Genomic DNA, 15,341 nt, shown 5'->3' with positions numbered 1-15,341 from the left:
AAAAGAAAAATTACCAAAGAGAAGAAAAAAGTTTACTTCCATCCAGGAGTAGGAAAGTTAAAGAACCACCAAATCATGCATATGCCCTGGTTACCAACTCTTTAGAAACGAAATAGGAAAATATGAGTTTAAACCATTGTTTAAGAGACTTAAAGGAAGGCTTCCTCAATGTGAGGTCAGATGGGTTCTGGCTAGAAAAATGGGCTATTGAGAAAGGTACAACAACATTTTCCCTTCAAATGCTTCCAACACTTGAGCAGGCAACAGTCTGTCCTGGAAGATTTCAAGATATGTCTTTCCTGGAGGGAGAAGGAGAGATCCAATTACCTCCTGAGGGCCCATCTAACTCCTAGATTTAGTTTTACAGTGCACTACAGTACCACCACTCTCTGGCAACACAGTGCAGTAAACATGTAACATAAAACCAGTCACCATCTGGACCTTGCTTGGTACAGGCAAACTCAATACCCATATAGGGTTTATACCTAAGAAGATTCTCATAAATATGTGTGCCTCCAGCATAGTGTATTTTATTTTATTTGAATACACAGTACCCTTCAAGTTTCCTTTTAGGTCTACCACAAATAACAGGTTTTAGCACATCAGGTGATATTTTGCTTGCTGAAGCATTTAAATTAATTTTCTATTACCAATGCAAATGTGTACTTTCCAATTTACCCACTGCACAATAAAACCTAATTTAAAGCAATTAATGTTCATTAACGGCTCCATCTGCATGTTTATCGCTTTATCCTTAAATACTTGAGACATAGTATCCATATTTTATAGCTCTCTTCTTATCAGCAGGAATTCTTATCCTCAAGGGTAAATGTAAGACTAATGTACAAGGATTTCCTATCTTTATAGAAAAACTGTTGCCTTTTTTTTTTTTTTTGAAATATCTAGATGAACAGATTGAATGTGCATAATAACAAATGTACCTGATATCAAAAAAAAAAAAAGTTTGGCACTACTGTGCTCAGCTCCCTCTCTTATCTTCTTCTTTCCCCAGAACCGGGGTGACACAGCAGTGAATATGCACCGGCCAGTTCTTTTGTCTCCAATAAGATTGTGCCAGGAATGGGATAGAATGCATCAGCAACAGCAGCTCTGTGAGGTTTTCCTGCCTTGTCCCCTAGCAGAAGGGAGCTGCCTCACAGGGTATGGGCAGGTGAGCCAGCAGGTCTTATTATGTCAGGAAGCATCTGAGCATCTGCTTTAGCATCAGACAGGCATTACTTTACCACTTATTAGTTGCATTAGTTGTGTGCCCTTGTGAATATTGTCTAACCTTTTTCAGCGTCAGTTTTCTCATCCTGCCTGTTTAGGTTTTTCTCATGACTGAATAAGATAATGCATTAAAATATAAAACATATTGTGTGGAAGAGAGTAGCTCCACCAGACCAGATTGCCAGGGTTCAAATCTTGGCTTCACTCTTCACCAGCTCTCTCTGGGTGTTTGTGTGTGCGTGTGTGTGTGTGTGTGTGAGAGAGAGAGAGAGAGACAGACTTCTTTGTGCCTCAGTTTTCTCATCTACAAAATGGGCTTTATAACAGTATCTGTTGCAAAGAGCTGTTGTGAAGATTAAAATGACTTAACTCGTGTACTTTACTTAAAACTAAGCTTGGCCGATAGTAAGGACTTGGTGAATGTTAGAGGGAGAAAAACAAAAACAGTAGGTGCTTTGGAAATAGTTGTTTTTATTAAAGATTTTCCCAGGAATCATAGGCTGTATTGCTAAAATGTAGCTTCTGGGCTTAGAGATAAGAATTCTGGCACAAGGGCACATGCAGGTGGCTTTTTCTACACCACTTTCCCCCATCCTAGAGGGAGGCATAGTTAAGTACCCCGTCTGTGACACCGTTATGTCTAAGGCCTGACAGCCAAGTGCATGTATAATTCTTGCAAAAAAGGAAAAAGTCAATAATGTTTACAGCATTTTAACAAGAATAGCAAATGAGTTTGGGGAGATTTTTTATATATAACATTGCTGAACAAAGATCGACCCATCAGATTTGTCTTTTTCTAAAAAAAAAAAAATAGTTAATAAATGTTTCCACACGTGTGATTTCAGTGAAATTTACATTTATGAGTCATTATCATTTTGGTGGAAGGCTAAATGATATTCAGCTTGTCACTGGAGGGGCAGATGGAGATGGAGTTTAGGAAGTTGACAAGCTAGCTGACAGAAATGAGTAAAATTTACGTTCTCACCAACCTAATGGCAAGCAATTATTTTTGAACTAGGATAAAAAATGGGCGTTTTTTATCCTATAACTTGACATGCATTATAGAAGTTTCCAGAAGGCATGTTTTCTGTAAAGAAGCAACTGATTCTGTATTCAACGTTTAATGCAAGAGTTTAATTGGATACTGACCCTTTCAGAAGATTTTGTTACAACTTAGAAATTAAGAGAATAGAAAATCTACCTGAAGTTTTCTGCTACTTTCTGCTGTCTATTTCTCTGTTTTAATATTGCCTTACAAATGTAGTTTTAATTTCATATTCAATATGATTTATAGAATTTTGCATTAGCAAAATATAAATTACTCTATGTACAATCTGTAGTCATACTATTTTATGAGTATCATAAAGAAATACAAGTGGGACATTTGGTGTTTAGCTTGGCTTGAAGACTGTATCTTAACATGAGAAAGACATTTTTGATTCCATGACTAAATGACATCCTACATAATAAAAAATGGGCAAATTTACTGGCATAGTTCATCATGGATGACATTATACAATTAAAATATATTAATGTAAAATGTTACATAAAATAGTAGCCAAACTAGACTCACTCTCCTATATATAAATTGCGTATCTTGAAAACAAGGTGCAATACCTGTATGAGTTATTTTCATTTACTTATTTTCATGAAGGCATAAAATGTAACTATTTTATAAAGAAGTGAAATTTTGAAAATGAGGTCACACAGAAAATCCAGAAATGTACATTCACAACCTGTTAGAGGTGGAAATGATGATACTTATATGGTTCAAATCGTTTATGTTAGAAATAAGGAAGCTGAAGTTCAACATGTTGCTGTAATATGCTAAATGTAGTATCAAGTGAGAGCAACTGTAAAGAGAAAATTAAAATATTTTCAGCCATTGAAAAATTAACCATAATATAGTATAATAGTATAATCTTAATCTAATAATATTGAAAAGAAAGTTATATGAGGAAAAACAGCATGAATGTGATGCATTTTAATGAACTGATGATAGGCTTATCAGATCAAAGGGAGGAGAATAATAAAAGGATAGAAGAAAAGAAAAATAATATTGAGCACTCATACAGTTTGTCTGTGACTGCACCAAAATCTCATCTTGAATTGTAGTGCCTATAGTCCCCACATGTCATCAGAGAGACCCGGTGGAAGGTAATTGAATCCTGGTGGGGCTTACCCCCATGCTGCTGTTCTTGTGATAGTGAGTGAGTTCTCATGAGATCTGATGGTCTTCTAACGGGCTTTTCCCCCTTTTGCTCGGCACTTTTCCTCTTGTCACCAGGTGAAGGAGGACATGTTTGCTTTCCATTCCTCCATTATTGTAAGTTTCCTGAGCTTCCCCAGTCATGCTGAACAGTGAGTCAATTAAACCTTTTTCCTCTATAAATTACCCAGTCTCGGATATGTCTTTATTAGCAGGGTGAGAATGGACTAATACAAGAACCTACTATGTACTCATATCACGGTAACACAGTTTACTCAAAAAGGCTTAGTTTAAAATCTGTCTCAACCCTTACTAGTCTGTGTCCTTGGGCCAGTCAAGTCCCGTGAGTTTCTGACTTCACATTTAAATCTTGAGGTAATAATAACTACAACTATCACGAGTAATAACAAGACTTAAAGTATTAAATTATTCCTATAGGATAATAAGAGCCTGTTGTACTCTAGGATCTTCAGATGGGTTCTATTACTTAATGCTCACAATCATACCTTGCTACAAAGCCAGTGGCAGAGCTGCAATTCAGATCAGGCCTGTTTATTCCAAAACCCAAGCTATTTTCACATGTTTAGCCTCAAGACATTTGTACATTTTTGCCCCTGTGCTAGAAATTCTTTTCCCACTCTTCTACCCTAAATCTCCAACTGCTTTCTAAACCCTATTCATCCTTCAAAATTTATTTAAATATAATTTTTTCAGTGAACTGTCCGTAATGCTTCTATTTTATGTTCTCTTAGCATTCTGATATTTTTTCTTTGGTGTACTTATGCGTAATGAAAATTAATTATTGTCCTATTTTTAGTACTCTTTAACTACTAGACTGTAAGTATCATAAGAACAAGGCCTATTTCTCTCTTACTCACCATGATGTCTCCAGCTCCATAGCAAGGTATGTGGCACAATATAGGCATTCAATTGAAATGTATCTTATATGTCAATGAATGCATGAATGACTAAATGAAGAATAAAGCAGCTTTGGGTTGGCAAATGCTTCTTTTTGGCCTTGTTTATTTATTTTATCTTTTTGAGACAGGGTCTCTATTGCCCAGGCTGGAATGCAGTGGCATGATCATAGCTCACTGCAGCCTTGACCTCCCAGGCTCAAGCCATCCTCCCAGCTCAGCCTCCTGAGTAGTTGGGACTACAGGCATATACCACCATGCCCAGCTAATTTTTGTATCTTTTGTAGAGATGGGGTTTCACCATGTTGCCCAGGCTGGTCTTGGACTCTTGAACTCAAGCAATCCTCCTGTCTTGGCCTCCCAAAGTTCTGGGATTACAGGCATGAGCCACCACACTTGGCCTGGCTTTGTTTATTAATGAGAGAATGCTAAAGAAGAAAAAGAAGAAATAGACAAATTTAAGATATAGTGGAGTTATTATAAGAGATGGGGTTAAGTCCCTGGGAAAGTCAGAGAACTTGATCAGGCCATGGAAGTAAGAACTGCCCAAGAAAAGGAAGAGAAACAGTTCTGATACTGAGTTAGGAAAGAAGATGGAAGGATAGTTGTAGATGTAGGAATTATTTGCAAAAGAGATCCCCTCGCATATATTACATGCTCTGTAAAGTAGGAGATGGAATTCACATGTCAGAGTGAGTGAGAGGAGGAAGATGGGGTTTTGAAGACATGAGTGTAGAGTATTAGAGAAGGTAGAAATGAGAGACACGGGGCTCCCAGGAAGCGATAATATTCAGCTAAAGTTAGAGACTATGAAGTTTCAATGTTTTTGATCTATATTGGCTTGGATAGTATTTTCTACTGCACAGCACAGCACAGCAACTGGGGTCTGGGTGATGAAATGACATATGGTTAAACTCAATATAAAGATTACAGTGATGATCATGATGATGAAGATAATAATGGCAATAATGACAAACAGTGAATCATTGACTCACTGTTACTATCAAGCACTTTGCAAAGCTGTTTCTATGAATTATCTTATTTCTTACATACATACAGCATGCATGGGTACACACACACAATCTCACACACACACACTACGTTGTATATATCCCATCTTTACAGACAAGAAAGCTGAGATTTCCTTTTTATACAACTTGACTAATGTATAATTTTTATGTAACATCACAAAATTTACCTATTGCATATGTAGAACTACAAGATTCTCAGTAAATTTATAGAGTTAGCAACCATCACCACAAAGCAATTTTAGACCATTTTTAGTACTCAAAAAATATTCCCTTAAACCTGTGTGCATTCAATTCTGCTTCAACTTCCAAGCCCAGGCAACCACTAATCTGCCATCTCCATAAATATGCCTTTTATGGATATCTTATATAAATGGAATCATACAATATAGAGATTTGTTCATTTTGTGTGGCTTCTTTCACTTAGGATAATATTTTGTGGTTCACTCATTCTGTATTATATATTAGTATTTTCTTGTTTTTACTGCCAAACAGCATTTAATTAAATGGATATATCACATTTTAAAATTGATGGACATTTGAATTGGACTATATTAATAATGCTGTTGTGAAAATCCACATGAAATTCTTTGTGCAAACATATATTTCTATTCTCTTGTGTTAATTCCTAGAAGTGGGAACAGAGCTGTGTGGTACAGTCATATTTAACTTGTTAGGAAACTGCCAAAATGTTTTCCAAAGTAGATGTAGCATTGTATATTCCCATTAAAAATGGATGATAGTTTCAGTTTCTCCATGTTATTACCTATACTCTATGTCTTCCATCTATTTGATTTTAGCTATTCTTATGGATATATAATGGCACCTAATTGTGGCTTTAATTTGCATTCCCTAATGACTCATGATCTTTTGTTCTTTATTATGCACTTATTAGCCAGTTGCATGATTTCTTTGGTAAAATATTCTTACTCAAATTTCCCATGGAGAACTGTGGGACAGAAGTTTTGCATAGCTCTCAGCTACATTGTGGCCTGGAGATAAATAACAGTCCAAACTGAGAGTCAGGATCCCTGGGACAGGGGTGTGATAAGGAAACAGATCACATCCCCATCTGTCCAGGGCATGAAGCTGGTGCAGCCTCCTCGACCTCTGCAGTGGCCTCAGCTCATTTCACCAGGAGCTCCCCTAGCCACCTCTGTCAGGGCTGGTGCCTGTACTCATCACTGGGGTATTTGTGGGTGAGTTTGGTGGTCCAGCTTTTCCCAGCTTTGTTCCCTCTCCCAGCTAAACAGGGAACTTAGGGCAGCAGGCATCCCACAGACCAGCCCACTACCTGAAAGAACAGAGAGCACCTCCCAACAAACAAAAATCAAGCACATACCCATCTGCTTCTACCATTGCTGGCTATTACCCATAAGCACCAACTACTGGTCTGGAGGTTGAACTGCAGAACCCAATACAAAACTTGCTGACAGACGAGCAAGGACCCTTACCAACATAAAGTCACACCCTCAAGAGGAAAGAAAACATCCCATCCAAAGCAAAGAAAATACAAAATTAAGAAGTGATAGGTTCCCCAGATAAGAAAGAACCAACAAAATAACTCTGGCACCATTAAAGGATTGAATGTTGTGACACTCCCATTGTATCACAATGGCACTCTAGCAATGGATCCTAACCAAAATAATAATGTTGAAATGACAAATTAAAAATTCAAAATATAGATTTTAAGGAGGTTCAATGAGATCCAAGAGAAAGATGAAAACCAACACACACACACACACACACACACACACACACACACACAAACATGATATGAAAAAAGAGATAGATTAAAAAATATCAAACAGAACTTCTGGAAAGGAAAAATTCACTGAAGAAGTTAAAAAATAGATTCTAAAGCTTCAACAATAGACTAGACCAAGCAGAAGAAGAAATTTCAAGCTTGAAGACAGGTCTTTTGAATTAACCCAGTCAGACAGAAATGGAATAATAAAAAAAATGGACAAAGGCGTCAAGAAATTTGAGAGTATGTAAAGTGATGAAACCAATGAGTCATGGGCATTCCTGAGACAGAAGAAGAAAAAGTAAAAAGTCTGGAAAGCCTATCTGAGAAAATAATTCAGGAAAATGTCCCTAGGCTTGCTGGAGACGTAGACATCCACACACAAGAGACTCAGAGCACTTGAAAGATAGTTTCCAAGATGAACATCACCAAGGCATACAGTTATCAGGCTACTCAAAGTTAACGTAAAGGAAAAAATCCTAAAATCAGCAAGAGAGAAGCATCAAATTATCTATAAAGGAAATACCACCAGTCATAAAAGTAGACTTCTTAGCAGAAAATTTAGAAGCCAGAAGGAATTGGCATGCTATTTTCAATATTCCTGAAGAAAAGAACTGTCAGACAATAATTTTGTATCCTGCTAAACTAAGCTTCAAAAATAAAAGATAAATAAAGCCTTTCCCAGACAAGCAAACACTAAGGGAATTCATCACCAATAGACTGGACCTATAAGGAATGCTATAGGCATTCTAAACATGGGAAGAATGGGCAAAACTCACCATCATAAAAACAAATGAAAGTAAAAATCTCACAGGTCTTATAAAGCAAACACACATTTATGACTATGAAGCAACTAACGATTAATATCATGACAGAAACAAAACCTCACATGTCAATATTAACCATGAAGATAAATAAACTAATGCTCTACTTAAAAGATGTAGACTGGCAGAATAAATTAAAAAACTGAGATTCTACCATATACTGCCTTCAAGAAACCTACCTAATGGGTGAAGACATTCACGGACTCAAAGTAAAATGTTGGAAAAAGAAAACCAAGCAGGAGTAGCTACACTTACATCAGATAAGACAAACTTTAAATCAATAACTGTTAAAAAAAGACAATAAAGGAATGAATTCAACAAGAAGATGTAACAGTCATCAAAATATATACACCCAATACTGGAGCACCCACATTCATAAACCAAGATGCTACTAGACCTAAGAAAGGAGATAAACCAAAATACAATAATGGTGGAGGACTTCAACACACCACCAACAGCACTAGGTAGATCTTCGAGACAGATAATCAAAATCAAAATCCCATGATAGGCCATCTGCAAGTTGAGGAGCAAGGAAGACAGTAGTGGCTCAGTTCGAGTCCCAAAACCTCAAAAGTAGGGAAGCCAACAGTGCAGCCTTCAGTCTATGACCAAAGTCCCAAGATCCCCAGAAAATCCACTAGTATAAGTCCATGAGCCCAGAAGCCAAAGAACTTGGAGTTCAAGGGCAGGAAATACCCAACACAAGAGAAAGATAAAGGCCGGAAAACTCAGCAAGTCTGCTGCTTCCACCTTCTTCCCACTTCTTCTACCTGCTTGTTCTAGACACACTGGCAGCCATGCTGTGGGTGGGTCTCCCTGAGGGTGGGTCTTTCTCTCCCATTCCACTGACCCAAATGTCAGTCTCTTCTGGAAACTCCCAGAAACACCAAGATGCACCCAGAAACAATACTTTGCATCCTTCAATCCAATCAACTTGCCACTTAATATTAACCATCATGATTTCTAATATTTATTGTCTTAAGATTCTTGTTTGATATTAATATAATTCTTTGAGTTATATTAATATTATAGTTATTGTTTCATGAAGCAAAAATCATTGCCAAGTCCAGTGTCATGGAGCTTTCACCCTATGTTTCCTTTTAGGAGTTTTACAGATTTAGATCTTAAGTTTAAGTCCTTAATCTATTTTGAGTTGATTTTTATATATGGTATAAGAGAAGGGTCAAATTCCTCTTTTCCACAAGAATATGCAGTTTTCCAAACACCATTTGTTGAAAAGACAATCCTTTCCTCATTGTGTATGAATAAATATTGGCTAATATGATTTTACGTTTGTCAAACTTCTACTATTTATTTGTAACAAAAAATGTTTTGTATAATAATTTGTAATTTTCAAAGTGCTCCTGTGCCCTTTAATATGTTTTATTTTTAAAATAGTCCTGGGAGGCAGGTGTTATTGTACTGAAATTATAGCTGAGAATTATTCTGTACCGTTAATAAGTGGTAGAATCTTGATAGAAATTCAGTTCTTCTGATACTGTATTAATGCATTTCACACTATACAATAGAGGTTTTCTTCATTAAAATTTTAATTGTCTTGTTATTCCTACAGCTTTGGTTTGAAATGAGGGTGCATTATGATTCAGTGTACTTAATAAAAAAACAAATTTAATCACTGAGTTCACAAGCCTTAAAGGATTAAGTAAATATTAGTGCATCTACAAATCAAATCCCATCTATCAATTAAAAGTGGCATTATGTTGAATGTTTATTGTCATGAAAATATAACCCTAATGTAGAAAGTGGGAAAAAGTTACAAAACACATCTTTTGTAACTTTTAACCAATATATAAACTTTTCTGTTTATGTATCAACAGAAGAGATAGTCCAGAAATAGATGTACAGACGTAGTCAGTTGATTTGTGACAAAGTTGCCTCTAAAATTCAGTAGAAAAGGAATTTGTTTTCCATAAATGGTTCTGGAGCAATTAGATACCTATATGAGACCAAAAAAATGAAGATTGCCCCATTATTTCATACCATATTTTAAAAATTAATGTGAGATGGATGATGAATCAAAATTTGAAGAAAAACAATAAAAACTATTATAGTAGAAAACATATATCTTCATACCTTAGGACAGAAATCTATTTCTTCATTAATAGAGCAAAAAAATGCAAAAAAGAAAAGTGATAAATTTTAAATTTAAGAAGTAATTTATTAAAATATACCATGAGGAGACTGAAAAAAAATCAAGAGAGAAGATATTAATAATCATAACACACATATCTAACAAAGAGCTTATATATAGGCTATCTCAAGATTTCCCATAACCTAATAAGAAAAAGGCAAATGAAACTATTTTTAAAATTGAACAAAAGATTTAAAGACACTCTGCAACAGAAAATATCCAAAGGACAAATCAGCAAATATCAATGTAATCAATCATCAGTGAAATGCAAATTAAATTAACCACCCAAAACCATTACATTCTCTATAGAATAGCTAAATCCAAAAAGCTGACAATGCCACTTGTTGGCAATAATGCAGAGTAACTGGACCATTCATATCTTGCTCAAAGGAAGAATAAACTGTTGCATCAACTTCATAGAACTGTCATTTTCTATTTAAGCTACATATATTTTTCCTCCATGATACAGCAATCAACACTGCTAAGCATAAAGCTGAGGTAAAAGAGTTCATATAGGCTAGGCACAGAGGCTCATGCCTGTAATCCCAGTACTTTGGGAGTCAGAGGTGGTGGATCAATTGAGGTCAGGAGTTTGAGACCAGCCTGATAAATATGGTGAAACTCCATCTCTACAAAAAATACAAAAAAAATTAGCCAGGTGTGGTGGTGCATGCCTGTAATCCCAGCTACTTGGGAGGCTGAGGCATGAGAACTGCTTGAATCCAGGAGGCAGAGGTTGCAGTGAGCCAAGACCATGCCATTGCACTCCAGTCTCAGCAACAAAAGTGAAACTCCATCTTAAAAAATAAAAAATAAATAATAAATAATAAATAATAAAAGAGTTCACATAACTGCCATACAAAAACATTCATAACAGCCTTATTCATAACATCCAGAAACTGGAAACAACCCAAATAATGATCAATAGAAGAAAGATAAGGCCAGGCATGGTGGCTCACGCCTGCAATCCCAGCACTTTAGGAGGCCGAGACAGGCAGACCTTTTGAGATCAGGAGTTTGAGACCATCCTGACCAACATGGTGAAACCCCGTCTCTACTAAAAATACAAAAAAAAAATCTAGCCAGATGTGGAGATGCATGCCTGTAGTCCCAGCTACTCGGGAGGCTGAGGCAGAAGAATCACTTAAACCCAGGAGGCGGAGGTTGTAGTGAGCTGAGATCGTGCCACTGCACTCCAGCTTGGGCAACAGAGCAAGATGCCATCCCAAAAAGAAAAAAAAAAGAAGGAAGAGGAAGAAGGAAGAAGGAAGAAGGAAGAAGAAGGAAGAAGAAGAAGAAGAAGAAGAGGAAGAGGAAGAGGAAGAGGAAGACGAAGAAGAAGAAGGAGGAGGAGGAGGAGGAGGAGGAGGAGACATTGTGGCATACAACAGAAGAGCATATAGCAATAAAAAAATTAACAAGCTAATAATACATGTAACAATGTGAATAAATCTCACAGACATTATGTTGAGAATCCAGACACAAAAGTTCAGACGATATGATTCCATTTATGTCAACATTAAGAACAGGCAAAACAAACAAGTCATGGCAGAAATCAAAAATCATCTCCACGGGGAAGAGGTGCAACAGAACTTTCTGGAATGCCAGAATTGTTCTAGATTTTGATGTGACAGTTACATATAACTGCCAAGTCAAGTGTTGCTTCAGTTTCATTGTGCATTGTCATGATCAATGTCTCATAACTGTTATGGGAGGACTGAAGCCTGACTTCAGCTACTAGCTATGGTGTGCTGCCTTGTTCTTCACAATTGTCTGGGTCGTAATTTCAAACACTGAATTTCCACTGGATAAAACAAGTTTTGGAACAATCTTCCATCCCCTCTCCCTTCATCTGTTTCTCCATGTCTGCTGCCATGTAAGATTGTGTAAGATTCCACTGGGTATTTCTGGTATTAGCATGTCCACAGTCAAGAATTCTTTACAAAAGCTCTTCTGAAAAAGCCACCAATGGCATGTGTAGACCATGATCACGCACAGCAAAGCATTTTAAACCTAAAACTTTTCATTTGAAACAATAATTGACAGGACATTGTGTTCTGATCTTAAAGCATTTGTTTGTTTGTTTGTTTGTTTTGAGACAAGATCTTGCTCTATTGCTCAGGCTGGAGTGCAGTGAAATGATCTCAGCTCACTGTATCCTTGACCTCCCAGGTTCAAGCTATCCTCCCACTTCAGCCTCCCAAGTAGCTAGGACCACAGGCACGTGCCACCTCCCTACATTGCCCAGCCTGGTCTCAAACTCTTGGGCTCAAGTGATCTTCCCACTGCAGCCTTCTAAAGTGCTGAGGTTATAGATGTGAGCCACTGTTCCTGGCCTTAAAGCATCTTAAAGGTGAATGAGTTCTAGGTTGGTAAGACAATATCTTTTTTCTTTTTAAAAGTTTTCCTCGTTATTTTGATACTTTTGCTTTGCAATAAATAAAAATCAGGAAAGAATACATCTCTGTTTGTGCTGAATAAATATTAAGGATGGTTGGGTCCTACCTTTGATTATTTCCTGCTTTGCCATTTGAGATACCTCCCAGGTGTGGCAGGGTAAGATACATGTGTACATGTACATTCTTATTCTCTCTCTCACACGCACGCTTGCACGCACACACACGCACCCACACACACCAGAAAAGCCAGAGTGATCCATCTGGCCATAACACATTCAGGTTTTAACAAACTGCATCTGACCGTGACACATTCCAAACATGGCTTTAGAGCAAGCATAAGATCATTTTGTATATAATTTCGTCAATCCAGTCAGTTTGCTATGAAATGTAAGGTTTAGAACTTGCCTAAAGCTTGGAGCTCAAGAGCATCAGCCTTGGTTTCTCAGAATAGCCAATTCATTGAAGGATTCCACCAAGATTCCTATGCCATCATTTTTGCCACTCCTTCCTCCATTCCACTACAGAAGAGCTCAGAGCCGCGCTGTCCAGAGGCAGAAAAGTTCACGTGACCCTGGTCTTCAGCACAAAGCCTTGGCACTAAACGTATTTCTTCCATACCAACATATTTTGTTTCCATCATCTCTTTAGTTTCCTGGTCTTTATTCTACTTTCAAAGTGAGCAGAAGTTTGAAATGTGGTCAGAATTAGTTCCAACAATGGATTTCTGTCATATCTTTTGGAACATGAGTTTACTATCTAACAACTTCTAGATCTGAACTTTTGATTTGTGACAGAAATAAAATTAGGCTTCCCTTAATGGAAAAAAGGGTATGTAACATAACTGGAATCTCATAAAGATACATAACTTGTAAATCATCTGCAAAATCATGGATGGACAGCATTATTGGAGAGCAAATTATTAAATTGCTTTAGTGTTCTCCTCTGCTCAATTCAGCATATAACTTTAGACCTGGAATCTAGAGTCATTGCTCTAATTTATTTTGCTTGCATTTTACAAATACTACATTAGTTATTTTTAATAATACTTCTTCAAAGGTAGTCCAAAGATAATCTTTGTAATTCTCTTAGGTGATGAACGAAGGCACAGAAATGTTAGTCTAAATTGGAAGCTCTTGAGGGGATTATATCAATTGGTATGTTTTATACATTATCTAACTTCTTCTTCTCAAGCACATATACTGAATTATAATTTTGGTAATCATAATAACAATGAAACTGAGTGACATCTTTTACTATCCTGAATTACACCCAGCCTTCATTCTTGAGATGCACAATCTCCTTTCAGAAAGAAGTGGAACCCTGAGAAGTTTGATAGAAGATTGACAAGTAAATAAGATTAGGAGAAAGAGCTCTTCTCTCTGCAATAGTGTTACCTGTCTCTCCTTTCCCAGCCAACCTCACCCAATTCCCAGAAACAAAATATATACCCGGTTAGTATGGAAGGGACAAGATCAGTAGGAACTTGGTGACTTCGTTTCATTCTTTATCCACAGTACGCTTTTCCTCAGCACTAAACATTAGTGATTTTTGTCAACAAAAAATCAGAATTTTTATTTCCTAGAGATGGCTCATTATAGATATATCAGAGGCTTCAAAAAATCTGATAAATAGAAGAATGAGTTATATTATACAGGCTTCCAAGAAGACCGTAACTATTTTAGGATAGATACAAGTGAAAAGACCTAAATGATAATCAGCAATCCTCCATTTGACAACTCCATTCACAAGTTTTGAGTAAAAGTTCAAAAGGATGATAATTTTTCTATTGCATTCCCCTGCCTGGAAATATGTAATAATCCTTTGCATTCCAACACTTTGGTAATCCCCATTGAACTAGACTCTGAATTACACTTCTAACACATCAGAAATGTCCCCAGATTTACTCTCCTTAAGGAAAGTTGACAGGTGACTGTCCGGGGTTCACCATCACTCTAGTCCTTGTCATCATGAGTGTGTTAGATTGAGAAGTTCGGTTGAGCTGAAAAGCATAAAATAAGAAACTAAGATGCCCATTTTGCTCTCCCCTGACAGATATTGGCAGAAAGAAAAAATAAACTTAACAATGCCCTAAGGGCTCAGGTGATCTTTTTCCTTCACTTATAAACAGCTTAAAAATAAGGAAAATCGCTGGCGAGCCAGCCAAGACAGCCAAGAAGTTCCTTCTGCAAAATCTTATAATGTAAACTCTTCAGGGGAAAAATTGGCACTGCCCTTGTCAAGATAAATAACCACCTCAGACACATTAACTCCAGGCTCTTTTCTAATAGTGATGACTTAAGAAGCAGGCACATTTAGAATGTGTAAAAGTAATACAGATATGGTGTGTGTTCTTAAACTAATGATTAAAAATGAGCCAGAGAGAGTCTGCTTCACTATAGACATCTTTTGTTTCAATCAGGGTATTTATTTTTTATAAGCAGTACTTTAAAAAAATTAAAAATATTTCATATATTTCCTCATATTCAGCCTGTGTTTCTTTGGCACAGAACGGAAGACGAGAATCAAATACAAGAACAAAGCTAGAGGCATCATGCTACCTGACTTCAAACTATACTACAAAGCTACAGTAACAAAAGCAGCACAGTACTGGTACCAAAACAGAGACATAGACCATGGGAACAGAACAGAGGCCTCAGAAATAATGCCACACATCTACAACCATCTGAGCTTTGACAAACCTGACAAAAACAAGCAATAGGGAAAGGATTCCCTATTTAATAAATGGTGTTGGGAAAACTGGATAGCCATATGCAGAAAACAAAAACTGGACTGCTTCCTTATACCTTATGCAAAAATTAACTCAAGATGGATTAA

At 36.8% G+C, this 15,341-nt stretch overlaps 1 protein-coding gene and 1 long non-coding RNA gene across 2 annotated transcripts in view; both read right to left on the bottom strand.

Annotated features, from left to right (window-relative positions):
* HS6ST3 (heparan sulfate 6-O-sulfotransferase 3) overlaps positions 1-15,341 on the bottom strand; it is a 746,570-nt gene that overhangs the window by 171,733 nt on the left and 559,496 nt on the right. The gene's annotated exons all lie outside the window — the stretch shown is intronic.
* Positions 1-15,341, bottom strand: part of LOC103879411 — a 67,486-nt gene that overhangs the window by 18,287 nt on the left and 33,858 nt on the right. The window lies entirely within an intron of this gene.

The sequence above is a fragment of the Papio anubis genome, chromosome 15, assembly GCF_008728515.1.
Source record: "Papio anubis isolate 15944 chromosome 15, Panubis1.0, whole genome shotgun sequence".
In the NCBI taxonomy this organism is placed as follows: domain Eukaryota; kingdom Metazoa; phylum Chordata; class Mammalia; order Primates; family Cercopithecidae; genus Papio; species Papio anubis.
The sequence above is the reverse complement of the archived record's forward strand: the minus strand, read 5'-3'. Positions and strand labels throughout refer to the sequence as shown.